At 38.0% G+C, this 25,428-nt stretch overlaps 1 long non-coding RNA gene across 1 annotated transcript in view; it reads left to right on the plus strand.

Annotated features, from left to right (window-relative positions):
• The window catches only part of LOC134556299 (uncharacterized), a 52,534-nt gene extending 28,762 nt beyond the window's left edge, over positions 1-23,772 (plus strand). The window contains exons 4-8 of the long non-coding RNA XR_010081643.1: positions 7,995-8,138; positions 8,833-9,035; positions 13,516-13,715; positions 19,393-19,455; positions 21,574-23,772. This is a non-coding gene — a long non-coding RNA (uncharacterized LOC134556299). The remainder of the gene's footprint in view (positions 1-7,994; positions 8,139-8,832; positions 9,036-13,515; positions 13,716-19,392; positions 19,456-21,573) is intronic.
• Positions 23,773-25,428: the final 1,656 nt, after the last annotated feature.

Here is a 25,428-nt window from a genome sequence, read left to right on the forward strand (position 1 = left end):
ATCACTAGTCCTTTGGGGTCAGGCAATTCTTTTGTTCTGTTGGATATCGGGTCACTACTTGTACCAAAATCTGGTTTGCTTATGTATTATTGCTCTACTTTCTTGAATAAACACAAATTGATAAAAGACCAGAGTTCTATGTCCTAAAAATGGCCTGTGATGAGCTGGATAAGTAACAGCTGAAGCAACTTTTCTGATGGCAAATTTCGATTTTATATGTTGGCTATTTCCAGTGAGAGGGCCATTCAGATGAAACAAACAGCATTAGCTACATGTTACAGCTTTCCATTAAGGATGCTTTCATTGGTAGGCACACTCAGTGCATCATCTACCACTGATGTAATTAACAATGTATCTTCGCATGTTAATGGCTCTCAAAGCTCATTTCATGGCACAACTAATTTGACAGCTGTCTAAATTATAACAATGTGTGTTAATATTATATTTTCTTAATGCTGGAATTAAAGTTTGTCTTTGAGACCAAAATTACTGTCTCAATCTGTACTTCACAACAGTAACTTTGACATTGATGGTCTGATAAATTGCTCAAAACAATTTTCAACCAGTCAGAACAGATATGATTTTCTTCACTTTGGATGAATATCAAAAGTGTTTAGATCCCGATCCAACTGTTTCATCTTGCCAGATATTGCTTGATAACACAATGTCATTTTGTAGTGACAGACCATAATTTTGTTCATATTCCAAACATTGCCCTTTATAGGATATAGAAGCACGACTTGAACGCTGAAGTTCATTTCACAACTTACAATCTAAAATAGTAGCGTAAACGCACATCACATAGAATATCCTAGTGAAGGGTTATTTTAGGAATAGTTTCGGAAAATATGGTGCGATATCACATTTTTAGATCCAATTTGTAGCTTACATAAATTCTGACAAAAGAGTCAATCACAAACAGAGGTTGAAAATCCACTGAAGCAATGGAACAAAACTCTTGGGATACAGGTTTCGGTATCAGCTAGTGATATTTCCCAAGGAAAAAGATCTTCGGCAAGTGCAGTTTTCTGGGATTCTGAAATGAATCATCAGAACTACAGATCATTAAAATATAAATACAAAAGGTCAGTTGTCGATAATATATCCTATATCTGACAAACATGAAATCCCTGACATCCTGTCAGATGTTATTTTCATTTCAGTCCTTTGTGTTAACCAAAATACCTTTTCTTTATGAATCAAAGTAAAAATGCTCATGAAACTCTTGCAAACTTTTGATGATATTAAATCATACCATGTTTTACATAGTTTGAAAAATAATTTTTAGGGTTTTTTTTTCTTTTTACTTAACCTTTCTTTTTGATCTTTTATTTTCGACTGACATTGCAGAAACATTCCAGAGCACATGTTTGTGCTGATGACAACAGAAAGTCTATATAGGAAATTTTTTGAGCACTCTAAATATAGAGAACAAGATTTTAAACTACTTGACCACCTGACTTTTCAGATGTTGGAAGGGGATTGGCCTTTAACAGAGGAGAAAAAAATGTTAAAGGCAGCTGAGTCAGAGTCATGCTGATATATTTTAAGAATCCTTTTTCCTTTACTTCCCAGTCTTTTGTCTGAGACACTTGGTCACATTTACTTCATTTTCTAGGTAGAGAAGACAGTGACAGGTCAGTTTGTTAAACAATTTTTACTGCTGTGTTGTGTTGACTGTTAAGAGTATATTTTGTAGTAGCTACTATTCAGAATAACATTTTCTTAAATTTTGTTTAGAATAAAAACAAAACCCTAAGGCATGGCTTGATTATACTTTGGAAGAAGGAAATATTATAGGGGAAGAACTATAATTTAAACAGTGGGTAAATTTTAGGACCTGCTTTCTGTTTTTAATGCATAAAAGTAATATAAAAACCACCATGTAACTTGGTATCCTCAGATGTCAGGCCTTCATACTGCAATCACCAGTCTAAGAGAGTCTTCTCTACAGCTGCTACATCATGTATCTAAGCCACAACAGTTCTTATTATGGGTAATTTAAGGGATAACTTAATTAAATAGGTGGTATTTGATAGCAAAAGTTGACAGCTAATCAAGGCTAATTCTGTGCTTAAATGAACTGGAATATCTTGCCAAGATGTGCTTCAGTCATATACACCGTGTTACTTAATACTCACATTGCCTCTGGGCGTCTTTGTACAGTTTTATCCTGCCTCTACTGGTGACCACATTGTGATCCTGTGGATCCTGGAGTTTACTTTCAAAGAACAGGGGGATACCTGGAGGAAATAATATGTGTAATTACTCCTATTACAGTAGCACAAACAATCAGAGTTCTTTTGAGATAGGTGCTTCATATATATGAGGGTGGAAAGAGTCTCTGCCTCAAATGGCTTGCTAAATAAACACAAGAAGGAAAAATTACCTATTATTGTCTTCACTGAAAAGAATTGAATAAAAGAGTAATTTACTGACTGGCCCTAGGTCATGCAAGAAGCTGATGGCAGTGCTACTGATTACATGTAAGCATCCTCAGTTCCAGTGCAGGGCTTCATCCAAAAATAAATCCTTATTTGTTAGACATCTGAGCAAGAACATCCTGATAGATACCCTGACAATTCTTTCTCTAGAAAACATTCTCATAGTGCTAGGTTTAATTTTAACTTTTTTTTTCTTTTAAGACCCAAAAATCTTTAAACTTATATTACATTATTGGAAGAAAGCCTGAGCAGTGGTTAAAGGTGCTATACACAATAACTAAAATACTCTTGGGATTCAGTTCAGTTTTATTGCATTTAGTCTGCTCAGCCAAGTAATATATATCTAGTTCCAGATATTTGTTTCTTGTCTCACTTTGTATTGTGTTGGTAGGAAATTGGTACCATAGATATTCTTTACAAGAAGAAATGATGTATGTCCCTCCATAAAACAATTTAGAACAGCTCATAGAAGCTGAGAAATGCTGGATAATTTTCCCTTTGATTTTCTCCAGTGTTGAGGAGCAGTTCCCAGGGTATTTGTTGGCTGACCTTGCAACCTGGAACATCATGGTCTGGTGTTACGTCTTGCAGACCAGTTGACAACCTCAGTTTGGATATGTTACAAATGTGTGAACACCATCTGTATGTGTATTTAAGTGCAGCTCTCTTGTCTTCTCCCTCCAGCACAAAGCCTTAAGGCCTTTGATTATTCCTTCTGTGGTTTGCTGAGGGCTTGATAACTGAAGGGTGATGTTAAAGTTTCAGTCTGAAGAGACCTGTCAACACACAACTCAGCAGTTTGCTGTGAGGATGGGATGCAGGGAAGAGAAGCTAAGTTATGATTTGGTGTATTACCTCACGCATCTTTTGCTTATGAAATGAAATATTCCATTCAACCTAATAACACTTTTACAACATTCAAAGTGGAAGATGTAGTCTGCTGCTGCCAGGCTTGATAGAGCAGATATAACAACTTCCATCAGGTTGTCATGGGCAATGTCACAGCCAGAGCACCTCAGTGTGGAGCATTACTTGCTCTGCAATTTGCCAGGAGCTGCTACAGAGCCCAGGCCTAGAGCAGTCCTGTAACATTTGTTTCTGTTATGCAGATATCTGAAAGAACTAAAATGAGAACTTAAACCCTTTTTTTTTGCCACCTGTTTGGTGTAGGACTTTGCAAGGGAAATTTACTGGTGGACCTTATAGTATTTGATCTGCTTGATTGACTTTTCTCGACAGGAGAAGCAGTTTTTCCATGGCAGTCCCATGTTCGACCTCAGCACTGGCTGGGAGAAGAAGCTGAGTTACTACTGTCTTCTGCCTGATTTTATCTGGGTTCTTCTAATGTGCTGATCATTGTTTTATCTCATCACTTAATAATTTGACAGAATTAGTAGCAACTACCATATGGATGTTAGCAGAAGGAGCAGGATCCTTGCCTTATGAAAAAACAGGAAGTAATGCAGGTTAGTCTCTGTTAGGTATTGGAGTGGAGTGATTTGTAGGTTCTCTTGGATATATATGAAAATAAGATTGCCCTAGGGACAGTAAGGATATTTAAGAATATTGTCTAAATCTATTTACAGATACTGAGTTCTAAGTTCTGATGCTTTATCTCTATATTTTTGTATGATGAAAGCAAGCTGTCTTCACAATTTTAAGGAAATGTTATTATACCACTGTATAAATCCACATTAGGCTTGGATCTTGAATGCCTTAAACAATTCTGGTTCCCCTATCTCAAATAAAATGTAAAATAGTTTAAAAAGTTAGTGAGATGAATAACAAAGATAATCACGGGTATTGAAAAATTTCCATAATATGAAGTTAAGTATGCTAACACTGTTTAGTCTGGAGAAAAGCTGGCGAAGGGACAACAAGCTAGAAGCCCCTAAAGCTTGACATAAAGAACGTGAGTAGAGTTCATTATCCTTTCCAGTGCAAAACAGAGAGACCTGAAATGAAATTAGAAGGTGTTAGTTTCACAGCAAAAAGAAGCACTTCTGAATATAATGGGTAATTCGGCCAAGAAAATTATCAAGACAAGATGCTGAAAAATGTTAAGGTTTTATAGAGCAGTTGACAGATTCATGAAAGAAAATTTAAGCAAGGCTGCCTAAAGAAAATTCTTACATCTGCCTCGATAAACTGCAGGAAGCTGGGGCAGTATTGCGGGTAAATGTTTATTTTCTTACACTCTGCACTGGCCAGTGGCAGAGTTGATGATGTGGCAGAGATCCAGCATGGTACAGCTGTTCTTTCCATTCCTGTCCTGGAATTGATATCACTTCTAGAAATGAGAAATTTACTGATATGAAAAGTTCTATCTAGAGATGAAAGGTTCTATCTAGATAAACTTCATTTTCTAACAAAAACACATTCATGAGGACAGATGCATTTTTTATAACAAATTAGATAGCTGCTGAATGATTGTAGCAGAAATAAAGGTAAAACTTTGAAAGGCTAACTTTTTTTTCAAACGTGCCCTTTCAAATATTGTGTTGCCATGTACAGCTGAAACATCAGCATTCAGGGTTGCCTCTGTCCCCGTCTGGATCCGCCAAGGCAGCTGGATGAGTGAGGCATCCCCTTCTTGCTGAGGTCCTGCAGAAGCTGGCATCTTTTCTTTTGACCTTCTAGAAATCCTTGACTGAATGCCTGTGCACAGTGCTGTGTCTGCGAATTAGAGTCGTATTATTTGGGTCACATGGAAAAAAACCTGGCCAGGTATCTTAACAAGGCAGATTAACATTCATCTTACACACACGTCCTGGAATAGTGAGTGCCTCTTCCTCACAGAGATGCAGATCTGAATAGCAAACACTTCCTCCTTTTGTTTGGATTTGCTGTTCACTTGTGCTTTGATTTTATGTTCTGTAAAGATATTCCAGAAGCATTTTTCTTTCAAATGACTAGCTAAATGTAAAGAAAGACTAACTCTTAAATCATTCCTCCAAACCCCAAGCTATATCTCTGGTTATATTTCTGGATTAAATAGCTTTTTTTTCCCCTTAGTATTTATTTTTGTTTCCCAGTCTTACTAAGTCTTTTGTAGTAATTCCAGAAGTAATGCAGCATGATACTCCTATCCATTACTAATTTTCTACATGGCCAAGAAATGTTGAACATTTAATGCTGGCAGTATCTTTGGAGTTCAATTCAGATATAAAATAAAAAGAATACTGGTTTACAATTGATTTCACTCAAATAACTATTTCCTAAGCACCGTTATTGTATACAGTAGGAAATAGGTGTAGCTATTTCCTTAGAATAAAGCAATTTGTGAGGTCTGTCATAAAAGGCTAAGAGAATGCTGCCTTTGCTTCACATCCCTTTTAACTACCTCTATAAAATTTAAGGAATTGCAATAAAACTTGGGAAAGTGCTTTGACTGGTGAGCACTGTTTGACAGCACTTATGAGATTACTATATGCTCACGGCCACATGGAATGTTTGCACATAAGAAATTGTTTAAAATGATATTTATTTTCTGATTTTTTCTTATTTTTGGCTTAAAATATCTCTCAATATGCCTTTTTTTCTTTCTTTCTTTAAACAGAAAGATTTTTAACAGTTCGCTGCCTCCTTGGCATTTCTTCATTCCGCTTTTCATTTCATGTGAAGTCTCCTGGGCTCTGACCAGTTCAAAATGCAGCTTTATAGTTTTCTGTGGTAAATGACTGACAGTGTTGGAAATTATGCTCTTTGTCTGACAGACAATTGTATTCACACTGCTAAGCAGAGTTTGGACTGAACTTTTAATATAACCTTACTGGCTTCTTTTTCTTTCAGCATTGTCTGTATTGGGATGCCTAACATGGCAATGTATCTTCTGTTTCTGAAGCAGCTGCAGTTTTTTCTGTGATTCCAAATGCATTTTTGGTGAACAGTTTGGGATCTAATGAAGACATGCTTTTTGTATTTGCTGTCACACAGAATAACCTTAGACATTCATATTAAAGCGAGTTAATGGGGAGCTCCTGCTAGTCAGTAGGAATAGAGCCTGTGATGTTTTGATAGCTGGTAGTGACTGATATGGTGTCAGTCAAATTACTAATTAAAAAGAAATGCGAATAAAACTATGAGTTTTGTAAAAACTGTAAACAAAGCAGCTGAAATTTGAATATAGCTGGAGTTTGAATAACTCTTATGCCAGTGTCTCTATGCCAAAGTTTCAGCATGTTCATGAGATTGTCTGGGAATTTTTTGATACACTGTAAGTACCTGTCTTATATTTCACCCAGAAGAGAATTATGCATAGCCCTCATTAGTTCACATGCTTAAAATTCTCACATGTATTTTGATGCTTCCAGTCCAAAACCTGCAGTATAGTGCTGTTGGATTTGTGGTTTGTTGGCTTTGTGGTGTGTTGGATTTGTGGAGGTTGTGAGATATTTCCATGACACTAGCCAGTTCTTCCTTTGAAGATGTGTGCAATAGCTGTTGGGGCAGCATGTTTTATTCTGCTGGTCAAACATCTGTACCAGCTCATGGCTAGAATCTATACCTCACTGACTACCTCTGTAGGTAAAGAGAGGACAAAGTATGTGTGACATCCATCTCTGCTTCAGACTCAGACTTACTGCCAGGATGCACCACAGCAACATCCCAGCTTATGAAGAGGTTCTCTAACTCACACCTAGCCCCAGTCATTGCTATTTTCAGGCCACCCAGGCCCACATAAAAAAATGTTGATGCATAATAAAATAAAGAACACAGTCCTAGGTCCTGTGTGGACAGTCTTGGCAATGTATAACCTTCCATAAGTAATTGATTTGCTTTAATAGCTGGGAAATGTGAAAAGGTAGAAATGTTTTAAATCAACAAAGTTATGAAATATTTGTGTATATAAAAAATAGAATGAATTTAGTATGTAGCACAGACAGCATGCCGTGTTTTCATTCCAATATAAGAATTTATGTCATTTGAAAGAAATTATGCTCTTACCCATATGTCTCTTTTCTACAGCACTCAATTCCGAGATATGTGTATGTTAGAATCTTAAAACCTGTACTATATTTATATCAATTTTATCTGTGCATGTTGCAAGTGGGTGTATAAATGTCTTCTGAATGTTATTTGTTACGGGTCGCCCCTTGCTTTGAGATGAGAAGTGCACTAATAAAGCTTTAGAAGTTCAAGTTCAAGTACACAGTTCACAGAATGGGGTGAAACACCATTAAAACTCCAACTTTGCTTTTCTTCTTTACCTACTCACCTAAATGCAGTCTGATCATAATTCTCACATCTATTCATGTAATATCAAAGCATTTCTAGTGCAAGCTACAGAATACCTACACAGTGCCCTGCAGAATGTGTTTCTCCTGTGTGTCAAAAATGCCTTACTTCATTTCCATCCATCTAAAAAAGAACTAGAGACATGACCATCCTCCATTATATTTTTTTTTCTAATTAAAAGGTGGCAACATATCCCACTGTAGTTGTCTGTACTTGCATGGTGAACAGAATTATTCCATAATGCACTATAATTAAGCAGAAAGTCTGGTTTATCTTGTGGTACCTTTTAACTATAATGGTAAATCTTCTCAGATTGTGGAATCCTGTGGTCTGCTCGAGATTCAAGGGTCTGTGAGGAGTCCAAAGAGGAAGAGGCAAAAACTTGAAATTGTAGTCTAAAGCAGCCTCAGGAACATCCTTTCCAAGCTCAACGCAAACACTGATGTCTGGAGCTGGGTAATATTCTATTTATATGCATACTTGCAAAATAATATATGCTTATCATACAATTATATAAATAATGTAATTTTATAATAGAATTAAATTGAATAAGTTTAGCACGTATTAATAATCATATTAGCTATATTCTCCTATATTAACATGATATAACTGTCTCTTTATATATAATCCTGATAAGGAATTGCACAGTTTTTTGCCTACATGGATAATTATAGTAATAACCAGTAAATGCATTTATTAATCATACAGACCAGGTGGAAACTAGTTCATTTTGTATGCAGCTGCTCTCATGAGCCTTCTGGACACAGAACAAGAGTGGAGGTTGTTAAAGAGCTCATGGACTGCTAAAAAGGCTATCACCCTTTTTCTGTATATTGCATACTGTGGAGTTCACACACCTCAGAATGTGCTATTACTAAATAAGTTATTGACTCTGAATTAGGCATGTTGATGCACATTTGAGTCTGATTTTATTTATGGGGTGGTTCTGAAAGAGCAGTGTGATTTATGTATCTATGTATCCAAGTCAGTGGAGAAAATCTACAGTCCCATATCCTTTCTTGTAATGATTTAAAATTCACAAGTCAGTGTTTCAAATTTTTTTTTTTTTTGCATTTCTGCATGTACTTTTCTTAGTTTCAGCTGACGAATTGTTAATGTGAAGAATGTCTCTATTCACCCTATTTTTCAGATCTCCCAACTAACATGGTGTAGCACATCTGTTTTCTAAGCAGCATCCTACAAAGAATGCAGAGGCAAGAAGATTTGAGAGAGTTCCTGGGAGTGATGATATGGACAGAGCAGACATAAGAGGCAATATGAATTAAAGAGGATGTTGGGAAAGTGCATGAATTTTTAGGAGTGGGATAAGCTCACCCACTTTTTGATTTCATGGTCAGAATTTTTTCCATTATTTAAATTATTCTGTCTCTGGCTTCTCACTTGTCCTTTCATCTTCAAGATGCATATATTTAATATCTTAGCTCAGGTTGGATTTTGTGAACTTTAAAAGATTGAAGCACTTTTTGAGAGAATGGTGAAGGACAATGACTGGAAGGAGATGGTATTTCAAATAAGAAAAACTTGAGGGAAGTAGTCATGGTGGAGATGATAAAGAAAGTAAGAGAACTTTTGTAAGACCTCTTTCCCTGCTGCCCATGTTCACACCTCTTCATTATGAAATTTTGCCACTTCTTTCCAGCTTAGTCTTCCTGAGGTGGAATCTAGCTGTTCTGGTTGATACTCAGTCCTGTTTCTTCAGGCCTCTAGGATAGTCACTGACTTTTTCCAACAGCAGAAGAAATGTCTCACCAGCCTTCTGTTCTCTCCATTCAGCTTGTGGCTGTGATTGGGCCTCACGGAGCTGTGAACCCATAGTTTGCCTGAGTGTTATGATAGTTGCACAGACTCTTTCTTTGCCTTTGATAATCAACTGGCTTATACAACCTCACTGTTTTCCCCAAATCCCACAGCTGCTTGCAGTTCCAGGGACTGTTTTGAATGGCAGGTTGCAGCATCCCCTTGCTGCATAGAATGCAGAGCATAAAGCTTCTGCTGTGTGTTAACTGGTAAGCACCTCCTCGTACGAATACACAATAATTTCTGTGTCATGTTCAGCTTGATCCTTGCTGTGTCTGTAGCAGAATTTATAGGTGGAAATAGAATCTAGAACCACATTTTATTTCTCTCAGTTGGCTACAACAGTTGTTGGTTGTGGATTTCTTTTTGTGAGATAACAAAGCTTTTGACTGACATTATTACACTGCGAGAACTAGGGCTGTGTTTACAGTGAATATGCAAAGCTATAGACAAAATGTAGAGCATTTTACTGTTTTTCATGGTCTCTATACTCTCCCTTGAAGAAAAGAAAGTAGAAACAATGGTCTTCCTTTGGAAGTTATAAGGTGCTCAAATTCTGTAGAGCTACGGACTTATAAATACACAGAAAACATAAAAATGTATAGCTACAAACATGTCAAGAACGTTTTCTAAAGTAATATTAATAACACTTTTTAATATTAATGAACTGTTGAAGATAATTATTTTGTCATATAAACTTATATATTACTACCATGGTGCTGATCTTAATTGATTCTCTTGTAAGAATTACAGTTGCTAATTCTGTATTCATAGGTAGTGAATTTCTTTGTTAGCAATTCTTTTATGGCTCATTTTAGCTGTGAAAGGACAGTCACACTACATTTTCTTTACCTTCCTATTTCTATCTTTTCAATACCACCAATATGGAAATTCAGCATGTCAAACTTCTGGAGAGGTCTGATTTTTGTCTCCCTCTCAGCCCTCAGTCTGTTAGCCAACCAAATGGGATTCAGAGGTCATATTTTTAATCTGCTGTTGCAAAGCTAGACTGAAAGGTGCTGCTAAGCTACACGTCTAAGCAGGGAGGTCTGCAATGTATTGAAATGATCTCAGAATTGTTGTTAGCACTGATTTCTGTGTGTTATGCAGGAGAAGTTAGTGACAGAAAGAGCAACTGAGGGGCAATCTATGGAAAACATTTTATTATACTGAAGTGTCTCTTATGGTAGAAATGAGGTCCTTCGCAAGTAAACAGGGAGACGTACAGCATCTCAAGCACCTAAAAGCAAGGACACCAAACTGCTTGCTGAGAACTCAGTGCATGGTAGGGTCTCTGCTATTTCCCTCTATTTAGGGTCATTTTTTTACCGCCACGTGGTGGTGGTGATAGAAGAACTGTAATTTTTTGCAGCTTAAATAAACAAGTTTGTTTTAAGGGGATGATGTCAGCTGGACATAACCTGGAGGACAAGCATTCATCTCTTTTTCAGGATGGCAGGTGAAGGCATACTTTCCCTTGCTTGGTCTCAGTGGATTTGTAGCCTTTGCCATGTATGCAGTACTAAATGAAAACAGTGTTCACTGAATAATAATGATGCTTTAAGCTAGTAAATTTTGGCTATTTTAAAATTATTTTTCCCCTGCCTAAATCTTTCTTTTTGTTCCCTGAAAGGAAGAGTAAAAATCTGAAATATTTAGCTGATTGTGATTTAAAAAACGCTATCTAGAAAACAGGTTCATTGACACATATGTTCAATATATACTTCTGGTAAACAGAATTGGATCATCCACATTTCAGCTCATTTTTTCCAGCAAGGAGATTTTTGAAGACTTACAGAGTTGAAAAGAGCAGAGCAGGCAAAGCAAGGGATTGAATTATCCATCCCTTTCACACTCAGCGCGTGATGTTTTTCTGAGAAGTAAGAAATTTGTTTTCCAAAGACATTGTCAAGTTCACTGAGATTCGCTGACTCCTGGTAGCAATGTAAGCTTGAGACAGCAGTGACAGGCTTTATTTCAGGACACTGAGTATTGTGCAAAATAAGCTTCCTTCAACTGGAATGGGGTCTGAGTTACAGCACCACCATGAAAATTAACAGACACACAGATCAGCCGAGCAGGAAGTGTGCAGGATTTCTGATCATGCACATACAGCTCCTCTCACCTTTGCTGGTCATACTTCCCATAGGCAGCTTCTGTTTGAGGGGTTATCCTGCAGCTGAGCACCCCATGTTCTCTCTCCAGTCTTCCAGTCCTTCCATGAGCTGCAGAGAGAGCAGAATGCTGTGGCAATATTCGGGCACTAATTATTTTTGCCAGCAGGAGCTCGTTTTGGCCTTTGATTTTGAACTGACAGTTAATAGATAAGGCAGTTTCAGAAGTGGGTGTGTTTTACAGCTCTTGGCAAATGACTGCCTAAATCACAGGTACAGTTTGCAATTGCAGTGATATAAAACATCTCTCTGTTTACTCTCTTTATTGAAGATATGTATTCACAAAGAAGATATATTTTCTCAACACAATGAACAGTATATTGGCATTGATAAAGCAAACTTTATGGAGAGTAATTGGGTAAATGTTATTATCATTGCATTACAGGCAGAAACTGAGTTTGCATTTGTCTGCACAAGACATATGCCTACAGGGAGGGGCAGCCTGAGGCAGCCCTGTACAGGGTAGAGCCTACAGTATGGACCAGGGCAGCTGGAGTATGTAGGGATCCATGGCTGTTTCTCTACTGCAGGAGAGACTGGGGGCAGGAATGAACCCTTGGGGCTGCTAATGCTTGTTTTGCAGTCTGGCACTGTTTTGTGTTGTCAGGACCAGTTTTGTTTTCCCCTCTCCCTAATGATATCCTAAGATGTTTTGCGCCTTCAAGGCTTTTGTTAAACCCCTGATAATGCAACCTATAGCCTGCATTTTGTACTGATAAAATGTTGTTTTGATGAGTTGTGACACTGCCATAGTGTTATTTTAAATGCTCTGAACTGAGAATAATACACAATTAAATGGTGTTTATGAAATCAGACTATGAGGCAACCACAGGGGACCAAAGGGAAACCCTTGACCAAACATTATGTAGAGTGATGAGGCAACGCCACACAGCTTGAATTCTATTTAACAGTGTGAGTAAGGTCCCAAACCTTAGCTTGGTGTATCTGAGCTAATCTGTCTGCTACTAAGTGTGATAGCTGTTGTTATTTTCTAGCAGTCATCTCATGATCCTGTGTGGGAGCAAGAACTGAAATGAAAAACCTCTGGATTTCAAATTCTTGTGGTCCTCCTCTCCAGAAAATGCTGCACTGCAATACAGTAAAAGAGCAAAAAGCACCTAAAGAAGGTCAAATTATGGTTCCTGATGACACTGTTTCTGTCGTCTCATCAGTTCAATGGAGAATTGCAGCTGAGCAGGAGTAATTCTTCTGTCTGGAGCCCCTGGGAGCTCTGACTTTATTTTTGGTAGAAGTTGGACTAAATTCTGAAGTAATAAGAACTTTAAATCAAATGCATTACTAAAATTATGTGCTTCGGATGCATGAGGGATTAAAGAGTTTAAAAATAATGATTTACTCAAGTCAGCCTTGAGGATCAAAGCTTTGCCTTCAATGCTGTCTCAAGGTGGACTTTAGTATCTCATGGGATAGTTTCATGGCTCAGTGCAACACAGATAATTTGGCATTCCAAGCTGTCAACACCAAGGATTAATAAAGCATTTACAGTATCTTTTAAGTTATTATTGCAAGCCAGTTCTCATGCTCTTCCTTAGTGCTGCTATGTTTGTTTCTGAAATGCAAAATTTCTGTTTGTTTGGTTTTGTTTTGTTTCTTTTTTTTTAAGAAAACATCCATGAAATTGGGAATAGGCGATTAAAACCAGCAGGAAATGTATAAGAGAATTCTTGGTGGTCTAATAAGGGATTTAGAGACTCCAGCAGTGGAGAAGTATTTTATAAATTTAATATGAGGGCAAATTGTATTATCTCTGTTTTGCAAATGCACGAACTTATTCAAGATCATTATTCACAGCCCTTAAGCTTTTGTGTTTCTTTTCTTAGCTAAATACATCATGCCCCTGTCTCCAGCAGAAGGGCAGGAAGATGCATAGAAACTGAACTTCTTAGCTGGGATTATCTCATAAGGCAACCTTAAATTTTGGCAGCAAGTCAAAGGTTTACAGCACATCAAGAAATGAAACATGAGGACAGTTCATGATGCTGCTATCAACTCTCTCTCTATCAACATCCAACAAGCAGAGGTCAGAGTAATTATCTCCTAGTTGCTTTTGGGGTCTTTGTAGCAAATGAGGCACTCAGACTGTGCTGTGGAAGAGCACTGTAATGCTTGGGTAGTTTTGGCACAAGGCAGAGTGCTCTACAAGGCTCCGTGGCAGAGTGCTCTACAAGGCTCCGTGGCCCTCTCACAGCTCCTGGCTTGCTCTCAGCTTGGGAGGAAAGGATCTGATGGTCAGTGTGCCTGGTTCCTCTCACTGAGCCTTTTCCAAAGTGGGAAATATCTTATTTGCTTCCCTGCCATGTGCTTGTTGGAGCAGAGTTCCAACCCTCTCAAAAGGGCCTCTTAGGAAACTGATGCAGTGAATGTTGAATACTTATACTTTGCACAGGTTTGGTGCCTTAAGAGGAAGGTTCTATTGACAGACCAATGGAGTAATTGAGAAGGGTTGTATGGATAAAATTAACTGCTAACTTCTAATGTAAATATGAGCATTTAGACAAATTGAGAAAAAGGGCAAAGTGACTACCTAATTATTATGAAAAATGGTATTCATGTTTTGTACAATTATGGCTATATTAAGCCTATTTCAAGCAACTAATATGCAGATCTGATTCAGAAGAGATTAATTGGTGATATGAACACTTAAGCTATATAATTTACTCTGATTGAAGAGGCAATACTAAAATGTGGCATTAGCAGATGTTGGATGAATTTTTGCTCTGAATCCATTCACTGAAAATGCTAGGTAAAGCTCCCCTTATTCCAAACGACTAAATACTCTAATTTCTGGATTTGACTTGCATCTCGGTTTTGTTTCTTTGAATTATTAGTCAAGAGTGGTTGCTGTGGCAATAGCCAGTTCTGTGATGAAATGAGGCACATTCCAGATTCAGCTGTTAAGGTCTGTACGGGGGCCCTTTGGCAGGATCCAGCAGGGTGCTTATTAGAAAACACCTGCCCCTTTCTGCTTAATATTCAACACCATATTTTGGTTCTCCACAAACTCACCGGTTATCACAGGGCAAGTCTCTGGGCACTCCACTAGTTGCTGTGAATAATTCACTGCCACTCTTCTCACCCTAGAACAGAGACACTGTATTTTGTGTATCATGCTGGTGCCAGAAATTCCCTAAATCCATATTTTCTGAAATGGAAGGGAAGCTGCAAGTCACCTCCTTAATTCCATTGACAATGAAATAGTTAAATATATTAATTCACTCAAGCTCATCAGTTCTGATCCAGAACCAGAATTTCATCTGCACTTGTGTGGATGCCCCTGGAAATTGAAATAAGGGAAGAGGTAGACAAATTACTGGACTGCACTATCTCAAATACACATCATAAAGCCTGATTAGGATTAGAGTTCAATTGGAGGCCAACTATGTATGTAGCAGGGTATAGTTCAGTTTCATTTGCCATAAGCACAGAAATCGCACCTGGATGCCAGTACACATGCTATGCAAATTTGCCTAAATGCTGTAAAGTCCCAAAGTATTAGCAGAGCAGGATCTTGTAACAACAGTGTCCAAAAAGCCTAACTATGTGCAGCTAACACAGATATTAAATGGAATGCTTCTCTTACTATTATAAATGGCTGCTTTGCTGTCTTTGTCAGCAGAGTTGTGGCATTCATCCCATTGCTACGAATAAGAATAAGATGACCATCTGCATTTCTGGAGAGTGATGGCTACCCAGAGCGAGTTCAATAAAAGAAAATTATGGCTTTGTGCTTTGCTACAGCCGATAAATCACGAGCAGGTCTTCCACTGAGGCAGAAAATGAAAAATAACATTATATGGCAAGACTCTTTATAGGCTACCAGCTGAGCAGCCACTTGAATTGTAATACCCCCAAAATGAATGTCATGCAAGTGGTAGGTAATGACCTGTTCATGAGGAGCTGAGCCTGCTGGGTTATTAGGGACTCTGGTGGATACATGTCAGGGACCCCGGTGATTGTGTGAAACAGTTACAGCACATATATGCCAGCTATGAGGGTGTTTTCCATTTTCTTCCTTCAGAATAAATTTCTTCAGTGTTAGTTCAGCATATCATTCCTCTCTCTTTCTGTGATCTGGGGTCTTCTACAACTGCCTATTCCTTTAGCCCAAAAGACTGTGTCCTGGAGATCAAAGCTGGTTAAAAGATGGCCTCAGGGACCTCTTGGAGGTGGTACAGACCTTTTTAGGGTTTGAATTTGACCACGTACATCTCTGTAAAACCTCCAGTTGTCTTATTTCTCAGATAATAAAAGCCTTTCTCATTGGTGGGGACTCTAAAGTCAACTGAAACCTAAGCAGGAGTTTTTGGTCTCCCAAATCCGTTCTTCCTAAAGGCAGTTGATTTTCTGGTTTTGTTTCCTCTTTCAGCTTACCTCAAAATCAGTGGTTAAGGTTCCAGCAGTTTCTCCCAAGTTTAGTTATCCTGAGTAAGGAGTGTGTTTCACGCATGGTTTTGCAAATGAACAGAAATATTTGCTAAATGAAGATGGAGTAAATACTGTGGAAAGTGGGTTTCTAAGTAGAGTTTTAACTGTTATCTCATAAATATTCATTGGTGTCTACAATATAGTAAGGTGTTTTCAAGATAGTAGTAAACTAAATTATCATTTAAAGGCTATTTGTACCCTTTTACTTACAATATTAGGTCTACAACTGCTTAAAGACAAATTTTGATCTGAATTTAGTAGGAATAGCTTAAGGAGTCTCTGATCAAATCAGGTGTAATACAGATCCTACTGTGGCTCCAGACATGCAGAACTGCACTCCCATCTATTTCTTTTTCAATTTTACAGTCTCTGCTTAAACACATGGTGATTGTCAGTCAAGACATGCCTCCAGGTGGATTTTCCCAAAGGACTCAGCATGGTGTCAATGGGAACAGTGCTTTAGAAAACATCAGCTTGAACAAATATCGAAAAGCACAATAATCACTAAAATTCAGTTATCTAGAACACTATTACATGCGCTGTGGGGGGAAAGGAAGAAAATACGTTTTTGAATCTGAGATTATTATTCTTTATTGCTAATTAATAACCGTTTGGGCTGTATTTATTCTCTAAAGGCCCACTAGATGTCAGCACATATCTAGGATACCACAACCGGAGCAACAACCATCTGGTAGTAAAAAATCCCCTCTGCCCTGGAATAATGTGATTTAGGCAGCATATACTCACTGGCTTGAAATGTTTTGTTTGACTTGATAAAGATTTCAGGTACCCCCACTGTAGCAGTGACTGTTCTGGCCATCAAAACAGAGGGGTTTTATGCACATTACTTTTTGTTCTTGTTTTGCAAAATGCTTTCATTGCCATCTCCATTTGATCCACTGTCTTTCAGGAAGCACTTCTCATATGAAAGTCTACCAGGTGCAGCTTTATAGTGAGTATGGCTAATGTTTTGCTGTTATTTGAAGATTTAATGGCCAAACTTATTTTAACATAAATACGACAATTCTGTTTAAAGTGGCAAAAAAAACCCCAAACCAAACCAAAACAAAACAAAAAAACACTTCAGACATATTATTCATAGCATAATATGGCATGAGGCAAAACTCTCCACCCCATATGTATTACTAGTGTGTTCAAATCACCTGTATTTCATGTAAGAAATAATGAAAAAAAATCAGTCTATTATGCATTCAGGCTATTTAAAATGCATAGACAGAGTTCACTGCTTCCACTATTTTAAAGTTAGATCAAAACCCTCCTTGATCAATTTTGCCACACAGTAGCAAGGATTAATATTCAACCATATATATGTTCATATGCTGCGTATTCATTACTTAATATTTGTCTCGACTGAATGTCAAAACAAAGAAGAATTTGGGTGATTTTGGCAGGTAATCCACTTTTCTTAACCATCCATATCTTCAGGACAACGGTGTTTTGGAAAATATGACATAAAAACTGGAAACTGTTGTTTGGGTTTTTTTCTAATACAGTGCAGGACATGGTCCTTATCTATTCCAGCAATTCAGACCTACAACTATTGCTAGCTGTTAGTTAGGGCACATCATGTCACCACTGAATGGGGCTGTAGTGAGCTATAGTGCAACCCCTGCAGTTGATCAGTTATCAAGAAAGGGATCTGTGCTCCTTGTTCACCGTTTCATCAGAGACACTCAGCTGAAGCATGTGGGCTAAAGCAATTAAATCTGCAGACACCATGTGAGCTGCTCACTGAAGGGCAGGTACAGACGAAGCCTAGGAGTTGGATGCCTCAGTGGAGGGCCTGAAGTTAGCTGTGGTGAATCTGGGCCCATAACATGAAGTTATTTGGCCCTTGAGCCTCTATCTCTAAAACCTTAATTTCTGTATTGCCACCCGTGTCTCTGCTGTGGCAGTGGCACTGCACGTGTTCCTTGCACTGAGTTATGGATTCCTGTAGACTCTGTGGTTCTGGGGAGCTGGAGAAAAAGCAGAGGGGCTTTTTGTTGGCTTGGACTGGCTCCAGCCTGTCCTCAGATGTGACCGGGAGCAAGAGGTGTAATCTTGCAGCAGTCGCAGCCATTCTATTTGCACTTAGCATATTTTACTAAACCCCTGTCCCCGCATCTGCCCTGGGTCTGCAGCGTGTGTTTTCAGCATGGCAGAACACTCAGCAGGTTTCCAGGCTAAAGTGCACTGCAGTAACCAGACTCCCCCGTGATTCCTGTGTTAGTCAGAGCACCAGTCTGTGTGAGGAGGCACCTCTTCCTTGCAGCATTTCAAAGCTGCTGAAGAGCTGGCCAAATACAAGACAGAGAGAGATGCAGAGTAAGGGATAACTTGGATTCAGGAGTGAGATCAAGTCTGCCACTAAATTTTACTCGCAGAAAATACATCCTGCTGAACTAGAAACTTGACTGACCTTATTCACACTGTGCTTAAGGCAGGTTGCCTAGCAGCAGAGATCTTAGCAGAATTTAGCCACAAACACAATGTCTTGCTGTCTCACCTGTTTATAAAATTTAGGATGCATTGGAATTTTCATGCCAAAGGTGGAACACAGCCCCTCTGAATCTCACACAAGTAAAACAATGCAAACCTAGGTAGCCTGGCTTTATTGTTCCTGGAAAATGAAGAGTATTTTGATTGTGCTTGACACCTTGTCATTTTCTAATGTGAAATAAGGGAATTAATCTTGTTTTTAAAACAGACTGCTCTGAATTCTGAGTATCTGAGCAGGTTAAAAATGCTGATAAGTGGGAAGGAGCTGAGGAGGAGTAATACCTGGTTTAAAAGTAAATTTCATTTTGACTACTTGCTGATTTCCTATCATGTGAATGCTTAAGAAGTCCATGAGGAAACTGGATGAATAAATGTGAGTGTTGGAATTTATTACCATTATGTCTGCCTCAGATAAAATAAGTGATTTTTATAATTTTCCGGATTTTGAAACCTGATCCAAATGGCTTTCTTTTTTTTTTTTCCCTTAGCACAACCCTGTGCCTCTCTGATCCAAAGCAGAGGCTGATTGTCAGCAGTGTTAATGAAGGGGTGACAGTATGCCTTTAGCTGGCCATTGAGTGCAAAGAGGTTCAGCAAAGGGGAAGTGAACCTTGCAGTTTTCTAACACATCCAGTGTTCCCTATTACTATAGCATCAGCCAAGGGCGAACAGGGAAGTTTTTGACTCACCATTGAGCATTCTCTTTCTCAGATTTGATCTTTCTCCATGGATGACTTTTCCTTCTAAGGATTTTTTTTGTTGTTTTTCAGATTTTAAAACCAGAAAGACAAGCAAGACAAGACAATGCTCAAGAATTTTAAGTGTGGTGAAAGGTAGGATGGTAATTTTCAGTGTAATGCAGTCCCTGAAAACGTTTTCATTTCTGTTTAGTACTAGAAGATGGGCTATGGCATCGACCAGTGGGAGCTTGCATATCTTTGCTATGGTCTATGCTGGGAATTAAAATTGGCAGATAATTTGGTTGAATAGCTCTGCAAACTGTTGCAATGTGATATAATATACGCATGTACATTGTTTCTTAGTGTTGTGTTTTGGCTCATAAGAGCATTCTTCAAAAGTAGCATACTCAAAATCCATTCACATCTGTCCCCATCAGTTGAATCAGGCCTTCTCCTTGTGGAGGATCTGTACATTTGTACTTGTTAGCCCTTCCTTGGTACTCAGGTGTTGTGTTCAGCTTTGTCCCATTTTGTGAGTAATAGTTGCTTAAAAATAAATTCAAACATGAGGTTTTCAGCCACTGTGTTTTGCTCCTTAGAGCAGAAGAATATTTTTCTCCATGAAAGAAAAATATTGTAGCAACTGACATCACATGTCCAGTTCAGACATTAGGTATAAATACAAGTTATAAACTATGTGGATATCTGTTTTTTCTGGTACTTAATATCAAGGTTTTTTCCTGCTCTAGCTTTATTTTTGCTTCTGGAAGGATCCAAAAAACCATAATTTTGTAGTATTTATTCATGATGGTGGATACTGGGATTCAGAGAAATGAGGTACACCTTTCTAACAAGGAGGATAATTAATCACTGGAAATCATTTATGTAGAATACTGTTGGGTTCTTGAAAAATTATAATGTAGAAAATCAGAACTCAACATTTTCTTTTGAAAGATTTATTCAATTTCAGTTGCACACTATCATTGGTCTTGAGGCAGGAATTAGTAAACGGAAATCTTATGGCTTTTAATATTTTGAAGTTCATTGGTCATTGATCAAAAATAATGTTTATTGCTAAGAGGAAATAGTCTAATAACAGTCTCAGAGTACAGTCCTTACCTCTCAATGCCAAAACCTTACTAAAAGGGGATAACAGAATCAGAGATGTATTGATTAATTCTATACTGTTTTTTTAAATGAGAACTTTTCTCTATTTTTAGATTTTGTTCTATTTATAGCATTTCACTGCTGTATAACTCTTGCAAAGAGGCTTATTTTCTCAAAGTGAGACTACCTTTATCAGTTATCCATCATGACCGCATCTTTTTGGACAGGACTTTTTGGGGATGCAGTGCTGCCCTGTGTAACTTTAAACCCTGAATCTTGGTGTGTCATGGCAGTCATGAGCTTAGAGTGCTTTCATGTCCTGAGCCAGCAGAGGAACTTTGCAAGCTGAGTGACTGCACTAGTAAACCCCTGGTTACACATTCTGCAGGGGTACAAGTAGCTTTACATCATGAATCAGACAGAATGAAGTTGGCCATTAGAGTGCACTTGATGTTAATTGAAGCTGTGACTCATTCATTTGCATTTTTCCTGCCCACAAAGAATATTTAAGTAAGACTCTGCTCCTTATAAGGTTTTTAAATCTGTGTCTAGCTACCTATCTGAGAAGCTACTGATCCCCGTGGTTGATCAGAAGATCTGGTATCATGGGCATGTACAGCAATTTGAAATCCAGCTTGAAAGGTGGCCAGGATTTTTGGGCAGCCTGTCTTTCTGTAGCACACTTGTGGGATATTATGAGTGCTGGTTACTCTGCATCTCTTTGTCCAAGACCTACTCCTCAGTCAATTTACTCATCATGAACCCACATTGCTAAAGTAAAAGGCAGGGTCCAAATAAAGATCCCATCTCCACAAGGCAGGAATGGGTTGGCTAGAATTCCCTAAATATGAAAGCCTTGCAACAGCAGAATGTCATTATAAAATGTATCCTTTTTCTATACCCTAAGAATAAAAAATCCTGTGGTATTGTGTAGTAAGGACATAATTTTCAGCCAAGTTCTGCAGCTTGCTTAAAGGTTCTTCACAACATTTTTTCCACTTTTCTATTAGATTCTAATGGACTATAAAAACTGGGGATTAATTTGGCCCATTAAATGCTAAAAGATTAACACTTTTGTGATTTTTTAACAATTTAGAAGTGAATTATATAGTTGCACTGCAATCATTCCACTTAATTTTACTTTTCATGTCATTTTTCTCCCAGCAATAATTTTGTCCCTGTTGCAACATTCAGCTCAGGACATATCTCACTGCAGTCCATTATCTGACCAGTCGAGCCTGCAGAAACAGGGCATCTTACTTAATTGGAAAAATGCACTGATGCAGAAAAGGTACATGCAACTTCTTGCACCAGCTATACCTTTTAAAAAATGCATCATTACAAAGATGACAAACTGCCATTGGATCTTTGATCTGAAAGATTTTTGGGAGCTGCTGGAGTCAGAAATTAGAAGGACTGAGCCGAAAATTCCTTTCATGTCCTATTATGGAATAAATGTATAAAGAATGACTGTACTGGGAAGCACCAGGTGAGAATCTTTAGAAGCTCTTCAAAGCCATCAGTGAAATCTGCTTCAAGAGTCCTACTTCATTTTCCACTTACCAGTGTTCTACAGGTAGACTGTGTTCCAATGTGCTTTACAGAGTTAAATAACATAGCTACCTGGATAAATAACAGTAGAAGGAGTAGTCAGTCACAGCAAATTATAGACTTGGGGAACCTGTTTTTCAGCTGAGATTTAAAATGAAGTGGCAAAATTACAGTGTATTATTCTACTCCACAGCGGCCAGAAGATTTTAGCAAACTCCACGACACCTGAAAGCTGTCAAATAAAAAACAAAATTAATCAGACAAGAAGAGTGACTGGAAGAGTTCAATGACCTGAGCCTTACTGACACAACCTCAATTGAAAATGAACCTCTTTGACACCAGATCAAACATAACATGACATTAATTTTCTTCCTTCTGACCTTGCTTGACTGAACGTGCTGGAGCACTTAATTATTTATGCTCACATCAGAAGGACCTAATAGGAGAGTCCAGTGGTAGCCAGGCCCTTCGGTGGCCCGTCCAGTAGTGCAGGGTGTGAGCTTGGGCAGTTCATTCCTGGAGTAGGGTCCAAAGTTTGAAAATCCTTGTTGGTGGGCAATTGTGAACTGTTTCCCTTGATCCTGATACCAGAGCAGGTTTCCAAGTCACCAACTGCAAAACCAGCATTCTTCTGGAGGTGAAAAGAGCAAATCTCAACCTGAAAAATACAGTAGAAATATCTCGGTTTACACCCACTGAGAAGTGTGATAAAGCAGCTGTAGCTGATCAGCTTCTGTATTCTTAGCTCAGACACAAATCATAATCAGAGACAGTTTTAACATTTTGAATAGTGTGGGGAGAAAAAGATGGAGATACATACCATAATATATCATCTGAAAAGGTCTTGTAGGCATAGTCATCAACTGTTTAAAGATTTCACCATTCATATATCTTTTTTAACTGTCTGTTTCTTTCAGAACTTGTACACTTTAGATTTGACATGCTTCAGGCAGAGAGGTGATAGCACTAAAATACCATGTCCCAAGCCTAAAGAAACACAAATAATGCTGTAGAAGTTGAACACATTCTACCACTGGCTCATTTTTTTACTGCAGAAATGTTGATTTAGTTAGATCCTTAACTTTCTTTTCCCTGTAGTACCCTCAGCATCCCAGTAACAAAAAGCCATCTGCTTTTTCCAGCCTCCATTTAACACCCGAGCAGGAGGAGTCATGCTGTGCCCAGCATTATTTGCACTCATGAGGAAGAAATGGGAATATGTTCAATGCACTTTTTAGGGTTTGCCTAACAACTTTGGAAATCAGTGGCAAGATTCACCCTGATGTTAGGAGCTTGCACATATATTGCTCATTTAAAATACCATATTTAAGGTGCTCCCCATAGATTTCTCCTTCTACCACAATAAAACCCACAAGATGCACTCCACAGGAATTTGGAGGGGTAAGCATCTCACTCCAGGTATGCTCTGTGCTCGTTTTAGAGCCTGACAAATGTTAAATAATTAATCTGCAGTTATTTTGTGGGAATAGTTGTTGTGTTAATACCAAAGACTTGTAAGCGTGAAGGATATAAATGTTACATTTGATAAGAATTCTACAAGAACACCTATCTTTGTTAACCTTAGTGAGTTGGTGTTGTTAATGACATTCTGGGATTTGGAATTTGTGAAAAAAAAAAGTCTTCTGTATCTATACCCTCTGCATCTGTAAATGTTCACTTGTAAGAAATACATTCAACATTTGAGATGCTCTGCTTTGTAATTTCTGCAGTAGAGCTTTACATACTTTTGCCTAATTAATTTTTGGCTTAATCTTTCTAAACTTGAAGATATATGGACTGAATTTTGCTCATCATCCCACCGATTTATGCCACTTGTGTCAGGTTTAAATATGAAAAAGAAAACAGTGTTGTACCAAAGGGATACAGCATAATGACAAAAAAATACTGTGCAGCAGAGGATTTATTTATTTATTTATTTTAATATAAGGGCTAAAATGAGAACTGCTTTGCAGAAACATGTTTAAAATTATTACAAGATAAATGCTCTGCTTGAGCAAAGGGTAGAATGCAGTTGGAATCAAAACGATAATTTCAAGGGGATAAAAATCACAGCAATGCTCAATGGAAATGCCTGATGAATTTACAAGGAGACTAGCAATATACTGTCTGACATTACTTCTCATTGCCCAGTATCTCAGAGTCTAACAGCAGAAAGATATGAAGAGATGGAAAAGATTTCTAATCCATACATTGTGAGGATCCAGTGGGTCTACCACAGGAGAAAGAAAAAACTGATGTATTGTAGGTAAGTGTTCCACAGAACTGGTAGCTGAAAACAAGTTTTAATCACCATCTGCCAGCAAGCATAATGTTGAAATACACATGGTGGTAAACAATTTGGAATCCATAAGTCTTTCTGGGCTGCCTTCCTAAAAAGTAAGGAAAACAATTTTGATGTATGTTTAGCTGGTGAGCATTTGGTCACCCACAAAGTCATCTGCTTGAAAATGTCTTTGCCATTGCTAAGTGCCTATGAGAAGTGAATCTAGCATGGAAGTGTGTAGAGGAAGAGATGTATAGATTTAGGGCCAAATTTAAACAACGTTTATAAGTAAGTCATGTATAAGGCCTGAATTCTCTCTGAGATTGCCCTGCCCTTACAAATTCTTTGAGGTGAGTAATGAAATGTAGGTGAGATTGGCTTTTCCCAACTGTGAAGCTTGCAGGAGAGTGACTGCCAGGAGAATAAGACTCCTTTTTTTTTTGTGTCAGTATTGGTGGTAACAGTGGGAGGATACATCTTCAGAGGGCCATGATCCTGTAGATAATGGAGCTGAACACAGTGCTCATTGAATCTTATCCAAAAGCCCTGTTTGTCAAAAACAGCCTTTATGTAAATATTAAATGCATATTGAAAGTATGGTTGTGAAAAATCTGTATTTTTAGCAGCAGGAAAGCAGAATAGAGAACTGTGTTGTCAAGATGTAATATATGTACTATATACTTCTGGAATGGATTATTATCTTCTGAAACTACTGCAGAAATTGTGTGTTACCATGACTGAAAAGAGAGCACTTTTTAGAATGTTTACATTGGGAGATAAAAGTTCTAGTCCCAGCTTTTGCATGAAACTAAAATAATCTTAGTTCCAGTAGATCTTAGCCTACCCATCAACACTGAATTGGCTTTTAGGCTGCTTTTCCCTCTTTTAAAATTGATAGCCTAAAAAGATCAAAGCATTCTGCAGGAGTTCAGGAAATAGACACCTACCTTTATTTTTACTTCTGTGAAAACTGAGTCAGATGAGTATGATAGTCTGATTTTCTAAGAACGCCACTCAGTAAGATGGATGTCAGCATATGAAGGAAAAAAACCCAAAAGTATTCTATGACACCAATACGCTAAGTTTCTGGGTTTGCATTAGAATATCAAGGTTGCCTTCACCTATTATTTTATTCTCTCTTTATTGCCCTCAGCAAGAAGGTGGCATCCTGTGGTATATACAGA

This window comes from Prinia subflava, chromosome 1 (genome assembly GCF_021018805.1).
Source record: "Prinia subflava isolate CZ2003 ecotype Zambia chromosome 1, Cam_Psub_1.2, whole genome shotgun sequence".
Taxonomy (NCBI): Eukaryota; Metazoa; Chordata; class Aves; order Passeriformes; family Cisticolidae; genus Prinia; species Prinia subflava.